The 18,187-nt window shown below is 36.3% G+C and overlaps 1 protein-coding gene across 2 annotated transcripts in view; it reads left to right on the forward strand.

Annotated features, from left to right (window-relative positions):
• The window catches only part of CNTN5 (contactin 5), a 1,137,031-nt gene that overhangs the window by 1,022,659 nt on the left and 96,185 nt on the right, over positions 1 to 18,187 (forward strand). The gene's annotated exons all lie outside the window — the stretch shown is intronic.

The following is an 18,187-nucleotide window of genomic DNA, read 5'->3' on the forward strand; positions in this document are numbered from 1 at the left end:
AAGTGACCATAAAACAAACATAGTCTGTATCAGTCAGCTTCTGCTGCAAAATAAACCACCCAGAGCTTAGTTGCTTCAAACCACTATTTATTTAATTCATGGTTCTATCGGTTAGCAGTTTGGGCTGGACTTGGCTGGAGTCCATCCCTCTCAGCAAGGCTCACTCGTGCCTCTGTAGTCAGCTACCAGCTAACTTTGAGGCACTAATGTTGGGGATCACCTGGCTGTTTTCTGGGGCTACAAACAGGTGGGCCGTGTGTTTCTCATCATCCACCATGCAAGCCCAGACTTGTTCCCATGGAGGTCTCAAGGTTCTAAGATCAGAAGCCTCGTATAATCCCTTAGGCCTAGGCTCAGAACTTACTCAATGTCACTTCTGTTGGTTAAAAATAAGTCATAAGGCCATGCCAGGTTCAAAGGGTAGAGAAACTCCTGCTGGGAGGAACTGCAAAGTGTGTGGCCGTTTTTGCAATCTACCACCATCTGTCCTCTCGTCATAGTTTTTTATATTTCTCTAGCTTGCAACCTTTATCCCAGGATTCACAAATGTCTCATTCAATCACTGTTCTCATTTCTGTTTCAGTTAGCTTTTGCTACAAAATAAATTCCACAAAATTTATGATCCAATTCTATGAGTCAGTAATTTGAGCTGAACTTGGTTGTTTTTTCTGCTGCTCTCGATTGGGCTCATTAATGCATCCGCAGTCAGTTATTAGGTCAACTGGGAGTCATTTGGGGAGACAGCAGCTAGAATGTTATGTCTCTGTTCTAAGTGGTCTCTGCCCTACAGTAGGCTAGCCCAGGCTATGCCACATGGTTGCCACAGAGTTCCAAAATAGCGATCTCCAAGGCACACGCACATTGCAAGCATCTGTATGTTCCATGTTTACTAATGTGTCATGGCCCAGTGCAAGTCACTTAGAGAGGCACAGTGAGTGTGGGAGGGGGTTAGCCAAGGGTATGGATCCAGGAAGGCATGAAAAACTTTGGACCATTACTGCCACAATCTACCACACAGTCTAAACAATTATCAGTGCCAAATGACCCTTAACTTCAGTTATGGTATCATTTTTAAGACCAAACTAAAAGCTAGATTATACATGTGGTGTTATATGGGGGAAAAAGTAAGCATTTGGAAAAATAATCATTTGCACAACCCTAAAATTCAATATGTGCTGTTACTAGCAACACAATCTGGGTCAACTGCTCTAACTAAATTAATCAGTCACTATCTAAATTGACCCTTTTTATTGAATTACAGTAAGCCAGTCAAAGCACTGGATCTAGTTGTACAAAGTCATTTTTCCATTTTTATATGATTTTTGTTCTCTTTTTTAAAATATTAGGAAATTTTAATCACTTTAATTGTTAATAGAAAATTGGCAGCAGTTAGAAAGAAATTAACAGAGAAAATTTAATCTTTATAATTAAAAAACTGAATGAACTGATTGGCATTTTATAAAAACAACCTATTTTGAAGACAATTATAATATTTGCTACCTCTTCTATCCTAAATAATCCATGTTAAATGTCTCTTCCAAAAATTGGTTCCAGTGATTTCTGTGCTTCAGTTATCTTTTTATAGAAACAAAAGCACATATATTTATTAATGAATGACTGAAAACAGATTATTGATATATCTAAAACAAACATGAAATTGCTGAATATTCCATACCCAAAGTGAATTCATTGATTCTCTTAGCCAGCATGTTCCAATTGTTTCTCATTAATGAATGGTAGTATTATTATTTGTGTTATGTTGGAAAGAACGGAAATATTTATGAAACTGTTCACAATCTAGAATTAAGAGTTTATTATGTGAAGCTGTGATAATAGTAAAATAATCCAAGGAAAATAGTAGAGATGAAAAAATTAACTAGTCCAAATTCATATCATTTTCAACTTCTACATTCAATAATTCTGTTTCCTATGAAACTTATTTATATAGATGAGTGTGCTTACAACTGTGGCTTTAAGGTAGAATAAAGGAATACAGCTTGTAGGATGTGAATGTGTTCCTCAAGTAAACGTTAGACTTGAGAATTCAAAAGATTTTAGGAGTTTCCAAAAGACATTTGAACATAAGAACAAAGAAGAATACGGTATATTGATTAAGACATGCAAAACTTGACAGTTTATAATGAATATAGTTCACATTAGACAGTTTTGTTCAAGTCCTTGGACTTAAAGGTGAAGGTTCCACCTGTGAACACAATGGCATAAAATTAATTTTTCATGTGGTTGATTTTCAGCTGGTAACACTAAAGAATGCCATGAATACTTTCAAAGTCATTCAGAAAACCCTCCAAGAATTTCTTATCTGGTCATGATTGTAATCTCAAATGAAATCAAAAGGACGTGAAAATGAACTCAACTGTATGGTTTAATATACCAAAAGATAATTCAAATATAGATTGTATATAGGTCTGCATAGAAATCCCAGGTGCAACTAAGATAAATTTGAAGAAATATAACTGAATATTTCTAGGTAGTTGACGCATAGTACGATGTGCTTGACTAAGCCAAAAATAAAAACTAAGTCTATCAGCTTGGAACATCTCAGTGACATCAAGCTGTATTACAATCTGAAAATCTAGAAAGCAGTTATAAAATGTCATCTTCCATGTGTCTAGAAGTTCTTGACCAGCCATTAAGATCTCGGATCTAGCATCATAAGCTTTACGTTCACTATGTCATCAATGTTACTCACCAGTAGTTCTCAATGTTAAAAGCAAGGTAACATGCTTTTGAGATTTGGAATGTAGTTGCCAGCATTTACACAATTGTGCTGGATTGAGCTGGCACAGAGAACAGATAATAGCAAGAGAACATTGTGGCAGCTTCCCCAAGAGTAACTAAAACATGACCTTTGCAAAGAGACTTTAAAAGAGTATATGAAGAATGATGTATCATGTGAAGACTAACAGAATGCAGCTACAGATTGCTAACATACAATCATAGTGCTAGACCAGTCTGACAGTCAGCAAAAGAAAATATGAAGACTCCTTAAAAGATTCTTCAAGAAGATCATAAATCAGAGAGGCAGAATCATAAGAGACTCAGTTCTAAATGACTATCTGTAGTTATAAACAGAAAGGCAATCTTCACTTGGACACAGTGTAGGAAGAGCTGCTTAACAAGCATGGATCATTTTAGCCACACAATCTGATTAGTTTATAATATCTGCAGTTGATAAACACTTAGCTTGGTGCTTCTCCATGGTAACCATATCTTTCAGCTCTAAATCAAAGTCAGCTTTTCGTTTTTTCACCTTAATTAAAGTAGATTTTTTCTTACTTATATAAATAATACAAGGTAAGAATAAAAATCACTTAGAGTCACATTACCTTAAGATAATCACCATTAATTTTTGTAATCATCTTTCCATGCGTCTCTTCAAGCAGACACAGACATGTTACACAAGTGAGATAATATCATGCATGCTTTTATTAGGATGATTTTCTCCTACTTTTATCCTCCCGTAACAGCATTCACCACACCTGCTTAAGCTTAATATCCTAATGTATGTCCTATATTTTCCTCTGTCCTACTGTAATCCAAGGCAGATTTATAGATATACAGGGACATTTTTGTCATTATTTTTAAAAAATTAAAACATTTTACATACATTTTCTGCATCTCATTACTCTCATTCAATAATCTTGGAAATTCTTCCATGTCACCTGATATATCTCTAATTCCATCTTTTCAATGGGTACATAATAGTCTATGGCATGGCTATACCTCAGTTTATTTAGCCATTTTCCTATTAATAAATATTAACTTTGTTTCCTGTTTTGAAAGGTTTATGAACAATGCTACAGAAAACATCTCTAAACATCTGTATCTGCATATATTAACAATTTTGCTTCTATCTGATAGATTCCCAGGAATCGATTGCAGGGTACTAGAAATTAGAAATAAAACTATTTCTAATTTAAATAGACGCTAGCAAATTTTGTTCCCAGAAATAATATAACATCAAAGCACACTACAGGGTGACATCATTATTTAGTAAAAGATTACTAGACCCGGTGGGGAGAAGGTGTCAAGAGTTTTTGACGTGGGCTCAGCTTTGTTCCTACTTATCTGTATGACCTTGCATGAGTCATGTCAACGTTTTGAGTTCTCATCTTCAAAGTGAAGAGGTTAGAGTAAGTGACTCCTAATGTTCCTATCTGATTCTAAGGCTCTAAGATTTTTTTAAAGGTTATATTCAGAGACTAAAACCCAAGAAACTCTCCAGATATGGCATCCAATAACAGTGAAATCATTTTTAAAATTTTTAGTAAGCACTAACCATTTTTGTAAGAGGGAGCATTGACAGCTCTAAAATCACATTTTCCTCTGTTAAATATTACGTACCTGCTCATTTCATGGAAGATATTTTCAAAGTCTCATGATGTCCTTAGAACTGTAAAATTCTTAAGGCAGTATGAGGTCCAACTGGAAAAACAATCTCAAATCAGAATTCTTCTCTATGGCTAAGAATATATCTGTATACATAATATCTTGATAAGTGATAAAACTTTTCTCTAAAGCTAAATACAGATTTCCTCTAAGAGCAACAATAATTTTACAGAATGCAAAAGTGTCCTTTTTTCTAGGTAAGAGATCAGCATCCCTTATTTTATATAACCAGCACATGCACACACAAAAAATTCCACATATAATGAAAAATTCAAGCCCTACCAATACTAAATCTTAGGACAAAATATATGGGCATATATGATCATTGGTTTTGCTGTCAATTCAAAGATGTGCAGCTGTGAAGAATCTTGTAAACGTTCCTTGAAATATCAGAAGGTGTATTATACAGTTACAAAAGAGTAAGGAGAAGTAGTAAATAATGGCCTGACGATTTTCCATCTCAATCTGAGTAAGCTGATTTTTTATATGTTAAATAACTGGTAAATTCTCCTTCATAAAATTTCAAAGCCTTGTTATTAAAAATGAGTTTTCTGTGGCAAAGTGTCTTGACGGAGCTTTCAAAATGTCAGTTGAATTTGACTGAGAGTCCTTGACCTTGAACTTTTCATAGTTGGCATTTGATTGATTCGTTTATTCAATTTGACCTTTTCTCTTAACTGAACTATTCTTCTTCTGTTTGAATCTTCATTGGAAGATTGCTGTTGTAGCCCGCAGTCTAAGCAGTAGTTTGAATAGTTAGTCTTTTCTGACACTGATGTGTTTGAATTCCCTAAATTCTAAGTATTTTTGATGTTGATGAGAATCTTCAGGACCGTGAAAGACAGTACTTACGTGGATGCTGTGACCCACATTTGCTTCTTTACAGTGTGGTACTTTTTCATTCAGAGACTTGTTCCTAAGCATTAGTAACTATCAGATTAGGCTTGGCCAAAGAACACTCAGGATTTGGCCATGAAGCACATAGTTGAAATAATACAGCTGCTTGTGGAAGATTTCACTTGTTAAAATATTTACTAAGATTGCAAATAAAACGTGAATACCAGAAAGATTTGAATTTTAAGGAAAAACTTGAAACAGTCCGGTATTTAACTGGCAAATTCATCTTTAGAAATTCTTATATAAATTAATTATTCCATTTGGAATATTATGTTTTTGCAAAAAGATTAGATATAAAAGTTTCTACACCATTCTTGCTCATTTTTTTCTTTTAAAATGTCTGTCAACACACTTATTCTGTAGGAAATCACTATCTTCATATATGTGAAAAGGCTTTTATGTGCCAACATTGTGCTAGGCACTGAGTATAGTAGTGAACTGAATATCATCTTTATTTATCATAATAATTTATAAGAATCAAGTACAAATATGGTTGATACCCACAAGATCAAAATATAGTTTAAAAATTGCCTTTAGGTGGCATTTACCCAGTGGATATAAAGTCTTTTCTTTTTTTCAGTCCTTTTATAGCTCAAGAAGATGGAATGAAAAATAGTTTATTTTTCAGCCCAACAAGTCCTGAGTTGGCAATATTTCCTCTTATAGTATTTCCAAAAGTGAAGGTTCTCTTTTAGCTCAGGTCACTCCTCTCATACCTTATCACAAACAACTAAAAGAAGTCAGTCAGTAGTCAACACTTTTAACACTTTTGTTCTTCCTATAAACTCCTTAATCAGATCCATAAATTCATTAGGAAGCTTTTCTATCTTCCACATTACCACAGGCAAGGATTTTGCTAGTTTTTCTACCAGTTCATAACTCAGGTACCCTTTTCTCCAGCCTCCAATGACAATTTCCTCAATGTTTTCCCATCTTCCATTAACAATTTTTTTGGGTTCTTCCCTATCTTGGACTGAGGGTCTGGTTGCTGTAGGAAAATACCCTTCCTGTTCTGGTATAAACAAACGGTCTTAGAGCCACACTCTTGGGATCTTTACCCTGGGACATACCTTATTTGGTACCACCCTGGATTTGATGTTTGTTGAGGCCATTTCTTACTTTGCTAGTCCTTTATCATTTGGTAAGACTACAGATAAGGAATAGTTTTGTTTTCAAATCTAGAGTCCTGGCTTTTTAGATTTCCTTTATCTTCTGCTTGAGAAGTGAGCAACTCTCTTTTCAACTTGTCTGTCTGTATTCATACCTTATTATACACAGCTAAAAGAAATCTGTTGGTACTTTCAGTTTTCTTCCTGAAAATCTCCTTAGGCAAATTCAAAGTCTGTCCTCTGTGGATGATGTGTTGTTTACATTATCTCAGGTGGTAGTTTGCCAGACGTTCCAACACTGCATAAAGGATCACCTTTTCTCCAGCCTCCAATAACGGTTCCCTCACTGTTCCTCAAGCCCTTGTTAATAGTCTCCTTGAGATCCTTCCAGTTTTCATTAATACTGTCCTCATAGCTTTCCAGCCTCTGCACCATAACCCCAAAGCAATGCCACATGTGTAGGCTCTAGTTACGGCAGCAACCCACTACCAGGTACCAAATTATTTTATACTTATTCACTGCTGTACCACAAGCCACTCCAAAACTTAGTGGTGAGTTCTGCTCACAATTTTGTGGGTCAGGAAATCAGACAAAGAACGGTAAGGATGGCTTGAAACTCAAGGATGGCTTAAATCCGTTTCACAATGGCTGAGACTTCTGCTGCGGTAGCCAAGTGGCTGGAGATAACTTGCATGGCTCAGAGGGTGCTATATGACTTGAGCCTCAGTTTTGACTGTTAGACTGATTCTCTGGTTCATTGTACTTCTGCCGGGTCCAGAATGCCCAATATGGTTCCCTTACTCACAAGTCTGGTGGCTGGGCTAGAATGGTTAAAATAACTGGGAATATCTAGACTTCTTTCTCCATGAAATTTTTCCACATAAATAACATGGCCTTTTTTATAGGGTGACAGCCTCAGGATAGTCAACCTTTTAAATTACAGCTGGCTTCCCCCTTGAATGTTCCAGGGGTCCTAGGAAAATTTGCAAGTCTTCTTATAATCTAACCACAGAATTTCCAAGACATAATTTCTTGCCATATTCTATTAGTCAAAAAGTCACCAAGGCCAGTCTATATTCTAGGAGTAGGATATTAGACTTCACTTCTCAATAGAACAAGTAGCAAAATATGTGTGGATATCCTTAATCTACCACAGTGAACGATAAGCTAAGTCCTAGGCCTAATAGATTCTTTGGGCAACATTATGTGCAAGTAGTGTCACCATAAAGCATAGCAAACAATGTAGTACAAAACAGATTGTGAGAGATTCACTATAGTATAGTGTCATGTTTAGTCATCATAAAATAGCATATGTCTCATCATTGGCCCTTGAAACAAATTTTAAATACCTCATGGTGTAATGTTTAGTCACCTTGTTGGAAGGGGTAAGGGATAACTCATAGGGAAAAATAAACACTAGCCGGGCAGAAGTGAAGGAAATCTGAAGATATTAAATTTAATTCATTTGGAGCATTAAAGCTCCATTCCAATTACTGGCAGATATTGTACTCTAGAGAGAGACTGGAGATCAAAAGGCAGAGGTAGACTCGAAGCCCCAGAAGGAGTAATAGGCAAGACCGTGTATAGATGGATCATTAACAAATGACAAGGGAAGGAGAGAAACGGAAGCAGATTAGAACAGGTGGCTCTCTTCTAGTTTAGTCTTCTAAACACGGAGTTAGCCTCCCTCCCTCCCCCATCATGCCCCAGACCCGGGGTGATAAATTGCTGGGACCTAAGAGCCGTGAGCAAAACAGAGGCCCATAAACAAACTGGCCTCATTCTAGACTCATTCTTAGAATTCTATGCAAAATCACTTCAACACAGAGTGATCTACTACATTCCCAAGACTTTGGGACTTTACAACATACCAGATAAACACTTGTCCTAACTCATGAGTGAGATGAGAGCTATTATATTTTACCTGGCTGGGATTTACTGATTTCAGGGAAGAAATTGATATTCTATAGACAGGTGTCTGAGCACTCTTCCCATAGCCAGACTTTCATACAGACACTGACTATTCTGCAATGCAAAATTAAGAGCAGAATAAAACTCAGTTTATCCTGGAAGCCTGTATATGATGGTGTAACAAAATAATGTTAAGCTTAAAAGATAAACTGAAAATATGAAAAGACTAGAAAAGAGAGAATAGAAACATTGATATATCAGTAAAATATTGGTCCATCTAAATTAGCCACTTAGGTTAGGAAGTCAAATTTGGTCAATTCTTCTTCAACTTAAGCTGTGTCACTATGCACTGCACATGGCTAAAAGAAAACATGTCAGTGTGGATCACATATAGAGGATTCTTAATGCTGGAATAATAGCCACAAAAAAGGTGAATGATGGCATGAGCAAATGAGGTTAATGGGTCATGCATATTATCAGAAAGGCGATTCTGGCATTTCAAAGGGAGATGCAGCATTTCATGTCTACATATGGCTAATGAAAAGTAGTCATAAAAGAATCCACTCTCAGGGGCTGGCCCCGTGGCCGAGTGGTTAAGTTCGCGCGCTCTGCTGCAGGCGGCCCAGTGTTTCATTAGTTCGAATCCTGGGCGCGGACATGGCACTGCTCATCAGACCACGCTGAGGCAGCGTCCCACATGCCACAACTAGAAGAACCCACAACGAAGAATACACAACTATGTACCGGGGGGGCTTTGGGGAGAAAAAGGAAAAAATAAAATCTTTAAAAAAAAAAAAAAAAAAGAATCCACTCTCAGAAAACTTCCATGGTTTATTTAGAGAACTAATTTCTAAAACTAGTTTTATGGATGTAACTATACAAAGAAACCATTTTATTTTGATACACTTGCCAAATTTTGCTTTAATTAGTACTAGCGAATCAAATTACCTACAGGTTTAAGCAGGACAAGGATTGGTTTCATAGGCAGAAGAGCAGAATGGGAAGAACACTTGACTGAGAGTCAAGTGCCCAAGGCTCTACTTCTGGTTCCACATGTAACTTGCCCTTAGACAAGTCACCTGCACTCTTTAGCCTTCAGTTTTCCCAACCTCTACAGGAATTGATTAAACCAGATGATTTGTTATTTTTCTTTCTGACTAAAATCAGTGTTTCCTGCAATGATATTTTGTAATATTATCTATTTTAACACAACGCATTGCACTATAGACAGTTGTCTACCTCTCACATTGCACTGTGAGTTTTTCAAAGGTAAAATTTATCTTTTATCTTGTATCATGTGCAGATCAGATATGACAAGTAGATTTTAGTTCCTGTACCAACTCCTGTCAACTGAAACACTGTGTTGAGAAGAATCCATAGGTTGAGCTGAAGCTCAGTCACATTTACTATGAGTAAAGAAGGGCATAACCTCAAAGGCGCCAAGTATTTACAATTTCCTGTTTAGACAAAATAGACACTCTAACAAGTGATTGATAAATGAATGAATGAACAATTTTATAACTGTGTATGTGCTATGAGCTCTCATGAAATAAAATGTGTAGCTACTGTAAAAAGTTATTATTCTAGAGCTTTTCTGGTGGTCATGCCATTACTAGCTGTTTACAAAACCCAAGCTAATGCATGGATGAACAAAATTTTTTCTGACTAGTTCTATCATCTTTATGTAACATCAGTGAGAGGTAATTTAAAGAGATTTAAGAAGCATAGGCTTAGTGAAAGACAGTAAGATTATTCCATTACTAGACAATGGTGTAATTCACTCTAGGGAAAACAATTTATCGTCTGTCATGATTATTAACATCATTTTACCTACCAGTGTTGCCTCATTAAGCCAACCTACAGACCAGGTGTTATTCAGATTATAAAATACAATTACTGAAGAAATTCCATGAAAAAGTTGATTTATCATACAAACACTAGAAAGGATTTTCTCATAATATTAATGATGTGAGATTAAATACCACTCTTATCTAGAATTCTCTTAGAGAAAACTGGTCAACCATTGCACTTACAAAGCTGCCAGCTTCTAACTGAGAATGAGAGCCCCTCTGGTCCGTTTCAGCTCGAGGACTGTAAATTTTACAGGGAATCTCCATCTCCATTTTTCAAAGCATAAGATGTTGTCTCCTTGTTTATCACCTACAAACTGAGTGTAAAGTAAACAGATTGAAATTGACAGAGATGTGTCAGTGAGCTTTTTGCTTGCATTGGAGATGCAAGAATAAAAGTAAAAAAAAATATTTGGACAGAATAGCACATAAATATACTAATGTCTGGATAGGCCCACACCAAATATTTAATGTAAAGCAAATTTTATCACTGTGTTTTTTAATACAAGACTTAAGAAGATGTAATCTATTCTATTTCTACTTTTTCATGCCAACATCCATTGAGCAAAAGACTGCAAGTCAATAAAGAATAAAGGCAGAAGGTACAGATATTGTTAGGAAAGGACAGGAATTTTACAATTTACAAAGAAATGTATGCCAACTCCCTGTTATTTATTCCAGCAAGCACCATTGCCTAGAATGTGCATACATGTTCTGGGAAACCGAGGCAACATCAGTGTGGAGTGGAAGGTTCAGCAGGACCAGTTTCACAGGTGTGTAACCTGTGTAGTCACACAGGGTCCCACACCGAGAAGGGTCTTGTGTTTAGTGTAATGCTTGGCTGTCACCGTTTTGAAATTCTTAATAATTTTTGGACAAGGGGCCTCACCATTTCGTTTTACACTGGGACTCACAAATTACATAGCCAGTCTTCATTAAGGGTCATTAAGGTCAGTTGAGTCTTTCTGAAAGAGATAAGACTTGAACCAGGTCTTAACGTATGAGATGGAATTTTGAGACTTTGGCAATCACTGGGGAACCACTTTATTAAGAAAGGTGCAGAGAGTACATTTTTGACTATAGTGAGAGACAAAATAGGTTGAGTCCAGCCTCAAATGCTCATTAAAAACTTGGACCATCTTGTAGGCAGTAGGTGAAGACAGCTGGTGAAGACTTTTGAGATTGTAAATTAAATTCATTTTAAAGAAGGACTAACCTAGCGATGGCATGTCAGTTGGGTATAGGTGAGGGATGGAGGATATAAAGAGCTGACTTGAAAGCTGCTATTAGAAACCTAAATTTAGGAGTCAATGCTAATGGAATGATTGCTAAAACTATATGAGGCATACAAAAGAGAAATTCTCTTTCTCTGGGCCTGGCTTGAGTACCGTGCTATCAGATAACACATCCATCTCTCTCCTTCACATCTCAGTGGTCATGTAAGTCAAACTTTGGCAACAGATAGGATGGAGCTAAGAGTAAGTTCAAGAAAGCATAAAACTGATAAATTGTGTGATCTTATCTGTTTCATGCCTCTTCTAACTTAGAAGCACCAGATTAACATAGAAATGCCACTATACACACTTAGAGCCTGTCATAGTCCATTGAGGCTGCCATAACGGAATACCATAGACTGGGTGGCTTATACACAACAGAAATGTATTTCTCACAGTTCTGGAGGCTGGGAAGTCCAAGATCAAGGCACTGGCAGTTTCAGTGTCTGGTGAGGGCCCTCTTCCTGGTTGATAGATGGCCGTCTTCTCACTGTGCCTTCACATGGCAGAAGGGATGAGAGAGCTCTCTGTGGTCTGTTTTATAAAGGCACTAATCTCATTCATTCAGGCTTCACCTACCTTCGTAGTCTAATTACCTCCCAAACACCTCACCTCCAAATACCATCATATTGGGGATTAGGTTTCAATATGAATTTGGGGGGATGCAAATATTCATCTATAGCAGAGCCCTTTTGCCTTGATCATTTACGTTAATCTTAGATAAAGGGATGCCCTTTTACCTCTCCACTAGGGGAAAGAAAGTCAATGTATATACTATCAGATAAGAGACATCTTTCAAAAATCAGGGCACAAACATACCACCTAAGTCTGGCATCCACTGACATGTTAAATATCATGCCTCCTCTTCCTGTGTGTATACTTGGGAAAGGAGAAACACTAAGGTGATGCACAGGGCATTTTGTCATTCATTCGGTATTCTTCATAAATCCAATTTTGTCATCTAGGAAATAAGGATGACAACATTTTTATTCTTAAATTTATTAGACTAAAATTTAACTGTAATTGGTACTGTATGCTTTGAGCTGCTTCATAATGCCTAATCTTCATTTTAACCAAGATAGTGGACTGATCCCATGAATTTGTGCTTATAATACTAAATGATCCAGTTTGGATATCTAGCCATTCTGAGTTCATCACTGAGTCATCAACTGATTTTTTTCTCTTAAGCTATGTCACCAAGTAAAACTGTTTCTGCATTTTTCTTAGTACTTAAAAATATCTTATTAGAACAGGTGTTGGCAATTAAATACCAAGGTCCCAGTAATGAGATATTAGAGCCATTTTTAGCCTTCAATGCATTGTTGGATACATTTAATATTTCACCATAATAGACATAAATGTTTTTATCAAATAGTATTTTGTCTAGAATTTTCTTTACTGGTAGTGAAGTAAAGTCTTCTATCATTTTGTCTAGTATTTTCTTCACTGGTAGCAATTAATATTTCTGTTTCAGATGATATGTCCAATTATTTAAGCATGCAAGTTACTACCAGCTTCTTTCTTAAAAAATAGATTAAAACTCATGTCATCATGAAAATCTCATTATATAAGATTTATTATATAAACCTTTATTATATAAAGGTTTAAGGAAAAAACAGCTATAAAAAGAAAAAGAATGTACAGGTATATTATTTCCTTATCATGGTAAGGTACTTTAAACAAATTATTCTCTGGGAAAAAGAAATACTGTTACCAGGAAAATCTTTTAACTATCCAAGATTTTATGTCAATAACATTAATCATGTCTAATAATCCATGTCTCATAAATGATACCCAGCTTTTGTTAGAAGAGATTTTAAAAATTGCATCTCACAGAATTTTTATGTCATATTACTTTGCTTTATAGAGAGAAATGGTTTATATGTCTGTTTGTTGGCAGTTGGGGATGCTGGAAGTGTCCCTTGTGAGCCCCTTGAGAAAGTAAAATAAACCCTAAGTGAAGGCACAGAAACTGTCATACCTTGCAGGCTTCCGACTGAATTGTTCAGGATGAGTCCACTATTTATGAGAACCCTCAATTTATCTGTTGTTTGACGATTCATTCCCCAAACATCCTCAGAGTGGTTACTATGTGCACAGCATTCTGCTAAATCCTGCTGAAAAAAGGCTTTACAAGTACTTTACACTTTTGAAGCATTTCCCAACCATTCTGTAGGTAGATTGTTTTACTTGATTTCCCTCAGTATTCATGAGAGAAACAGCGCAGCTGTTATTATCCCAATAAAGTGACTTTCCCAGAGTCACAGGGCTAGGAAGTTGCTGAACTAAGACTAGAATTCAGTTCTTCTTATTCTGAGTGCAGTGGTTTTCTGCAAGGGAGAAAGAGGAATACATATATCTAAAATAAAGCTAGGTACTTATCAGAAAACTTACTATAGCCGTGGAAAATGTTGATGTGCAGTTTGTTGAAGGAGCGAATACCAATTAAAGAAACATTCCTCCTGGCTAAGAGTGCGATTATGATGCCCTTTAACAGATAACATTTCTCAAACACATACTGTGTGGCAGACACATTGCTGTGGGCCTTGCTTGTATTATCACATTGAAGCTGTGAGCCATAGAGTAATTTTCCCTAGTTCAAAATTAAATAAGTGATAGAACAGGGGTTCACACAACTGTGTGTCATTCCAAAACCTGGATATACTTTTTAAGTACTCTTTTCCATTGTCTTCCTACATAGTCTTTTCTTATTTCCCTTTCTAATTTGGGGGCTTTTTTTTTTCTTTTGTGAATGAAGATTTGCCATGAGCTAAGATCTGTGCCAATCTTTCTCTACTTTGTACATGGGATGCCTCCACAGCATGGCTGATGAGTGGAGTAGATCTACACCCAGGATCTGAACCCATGAACCTGGGCCGCCAAAGTGGAACACATGGAACTTTAACCACTAGGCCAAGGGGCTGGCCCCCTCCTTTCTAATGTTTTTGAGAGAAAAAAAGATGAGGAGGAGGTATTGTCAGGCACAAAGAAGGAAGGAAGCTAGCCATTCATGCATTCATTAGCTTACCCAGTGATCATCAGCTACACTAGTATCTCGCTCAGCTCTGGGAATGCCCATCGTGGACCTTGGAGGAGAATTCCAAGAATGTCAAGTGCTAGTTCAAAGACATGAGCAAAGTGGTACTGAAGCATAACTAAATAGTGGCAGAACTAAAGAAGCCCAGGGAGTATCCAGAAAGGCTTTACCAAGGACAAGACATTTGAGCTGTGTCTAAAAGTATCTTTCCAAGCAAAGAAAGAAGAAAGAGCATTTGCAACAGAACAACAGGGAGAGTTATGAGAAGTATTCCCACGTATGGGGAAATGTTAGTCTAGTCTTGTAGGAATACCAGATTCAGTTGTAGGAGGGAGTATCATGTTGGAGGAGCCTTCTACTTTGAAATAAGGAGATTGGACTTTATCCCCCAGGCAGCGATAGTCAGCATACACTTTGAACAGCAAAAGTAAATGACCTTCCGTTTTTGGGAAGTCTTAATTGGCAGTCTTATGTTGGATGAGCAAGGCGCTTTACTCAAAGTGAAAACCAATAAAAAACTGGATTTGAGTGGAAGGATGACATTTCCTGTATTATTTGAAATTCGTAAATAAAAGTTACAATAATCTAGCAACTACTCTAATGAGACCATGCAATCAAGAAATGTAAATGACTTGGTCATGTTGTTGCTCTCACAGAGTGAATGTACAGGCTCTTTCTCAGAGAAACTTCATTTATTCATCCATTCAACAAGTGTTTGTTGAGGTCCCACTATGTGGCATGCACTGTGCTGGAGTATTGTGTTAAGCACTGGTTGTGGGGAAGTTCATTTGAAGCAACTGTAACACAATTTGTTTATAAAGCCAAAGAAAGCAGCAAAGACAGGATACAAAGCAAGTGTCAAAGAAAACAAGAAAAGAGAGAGTAACTCCTAAGAGAAAAAAAGTGAAAATGAGGTTTTAGCTTAAGAAAGCAAGCATCTGCTGTGAGTAACCATTTCATTAAAAGTGCACTAAATTGTAAAGGTTCTTTCTCAGGAACTGCATTCTGTGGTGTGTGGTGCTGAGATTAAGTATAATGGGCTCCCACATGAATTCTTTCTTTCATTACTTCTCTTGAAAGATCGGTAAATCTCCTGAAAGGGTAATTTAGGTTTAGTGTTCACAAAGCATTCATTTTACTTTTAATCTTCCCTGTTTAGAATTGTAAAAATATAATGTTGATATAATCCAAAAGAGAAGCAGTGGGCCCAAAGTGAGACAATTTCAACTTCTCAAATAGTCTTGGCATTGATAGCTATGCAATAGGCTGTAGACTTTTTATTCCTGATAGATGGTGATGGAGCTTCAGCTAGTTTATAGAGCATTGCACACCATTAATTGCAGGAACCAAGTAAAAGGCAGCATAGGAAAGATAATCTATACCTCATTTTCCTGAATTCCTTGGACTTTTATGTGATTTTTAGTGAAGTCTCTTCTTAATCTCATTGAGTTTTTCTTTCACTATAATTCGACAGAAAGGACAAAAGTTTTAGGACTGTTGTCCAGGACCAAAAGAAATAAGTTATTTGGGAAGAAAAAGGTCTGGAAAATAAGACAAACAGTTATTTAATTACAGGAATGTGGTTTTACAATATAATTTTTCAAAAATGTGAGCCTGAGAAAGACAATCCCTGTATGACTCCACTCATATGTAGAAATTAAACACACAGACAAAGAGAACAGATTAGTAGCTGCCAGGGGAAAGGGGGGTGGGTAGGGGTGGGCACAAAGAGTGAAGTGGTGCACCTACAACACGACTGACAAACAATAATGTACAACTGAAATTTCACAAAGTTGTAAACTATCGTAATCTCAATAAAAAGTTTTAAAAAATGTGAGCAAGAAAAATGACTTTTAATCATTACTTTTTCTGCTGTTAAACTACCATCAATCAGTTTGTGATACTGAAAAACAAACAAGCAAACAAAAAAACAGCAAAACAAACCAAAAAAAATCAAGTACAGTCTTTCAGAAGTGTTATTTCTGGAAATAATAAAATCCTCTCTGATTTTCTGGGCCTCTCCTTGGCTTTTCCACTAGATATGGGCCCCATTCTGGGACTGGAGTGTGTACCTTGATTCTTGATTAATTTAATTGAGCACCCCATTGGGAGAGCTTCTTATAAATCCAGTGGGAAAAGGAGATTTTCCTGAAATTTTCCACACCTAACATGGACCCATGCTACATAAAGTGATAAATATATTGAAGCTCATTTATACAGGATTAAATTATGTTGATTTGAAACTGAATTATGGCTTATAATGTTTAGAGTTTGTTTTTCTTTCCCCATATTAAATCAAAGGATTTTAAAGCATAAATTTTGTTTTCAGATTTTAAAGCTGTGAGTAACTTAGTCTAGTAGAGATGAGAAAATGACATTTAAGAGTTACAATTTATCCTAAAGAAATTAGCAGTGTAGGATATTCACTGGACCAATAGCACGTTCCTTGAAATAATTGTTATGACATTTTAATGCATTCTCCCATGAAACATTCCCTTGTAAATGACTAAACAAGACCATGTCTTAACAATTATTTCATGAAAGAAAATTTCAATACCTTTAGAAGTTCCCATCATAAGACTAATAGGAAGGAAAAAAACAGAAGAAATGGTCTAAAACATAATAGACAGTTAAGTAATTAATTTAAAGAAATGCATCTTTTGAGGGGTAAAAACTTCCAATGACATCACACCCTTTCTATGAATGCTAAGAAAAGAAAAGAATCCAAAGGATTTCTAGAAACTCCTCTCGCTTTCGTGATTTTCCTATAACTCATTGGATTATTTCAAAATAAAGCATACAACTAAATTCTTAAATAATCATCAGGGTACTACCCTCTAAGGACAAATGCATCATTTTTTTTAAGGTAATTCACCCATTCCATCAAAAAAATTAAAGGTCTCTGATCTGGGATGCTTTTCTATGGCTCCCATTAAACTTTCGTTCATGTGCTCAACTACTGTTGCAAAGAAGTTTTGAGCTCTTTGAAGATGTCATTTCAAGCTGAATACATCTGCTCTCATTCCAGCCAATTGTTTTTGATTACAACATGGAAACTGAAAAGCATGTTAGGGTTTTGCTATGTCACTATCTGAAAAAATACCTCATGAGTTGTTGTAAATACTAGATCCTTACATATTCATGAAAAAGGAAATCTATTTTTCTTGATCGAGTAAACGAAAGACGAGATAAAGTAATGAAGGGTTTGTAGCAGTCATTCTAAAGTGTAGGATCATCACTGATCCCATGAACCAAGACATCCAAAAGATACTCTCCCTGGTACTTATTGATCTCCTAACTACAGTTGTTCTTCAACAATGTTCTAATCATCTTGCTCCCAACAAGACTTGGATGTTTTGAGCTTCCTTTGTGCTTTGTAACTGCATTGATTAACAGAGATTCAGGCTGACCCTACTCCCTGATAGAGGTAGTTATGGGAGGAATAAATCTTTGTTAAGTAAAGACACATGGCTTTGAGACCAGCAATCTTTAACCTAGCACTATCTCATTCTGTTGCCCACAGTGTACTTACAAAAGAAACCATTCAATAAAGCCACACAAGATAATCTTTTGACTGCTGTCTTCTCTTAATTAATTTCTACAAGATGCTATTCCTTTCAATACTATTTGCTTGCCACAAAAATAGGCTTGTTTCCGAATAGCGAGGCAATAATTTTTGCTCACTAATTATTTTTCCCA

Source organism: Equus caballus, chromosome 7 (genome assembly GCF_041296265.1).
Source record: "Equus caballus isolate H_3958 breed thoroughbred chromosome 7, TB-T2T, whole genome shotgun sequence".
NCBI classification, from domain to species: Eukaryota; Metazoa; Chordata; class Mammalia; order Perissodactyla; family Equidae; genus Equus; species Equus caballus.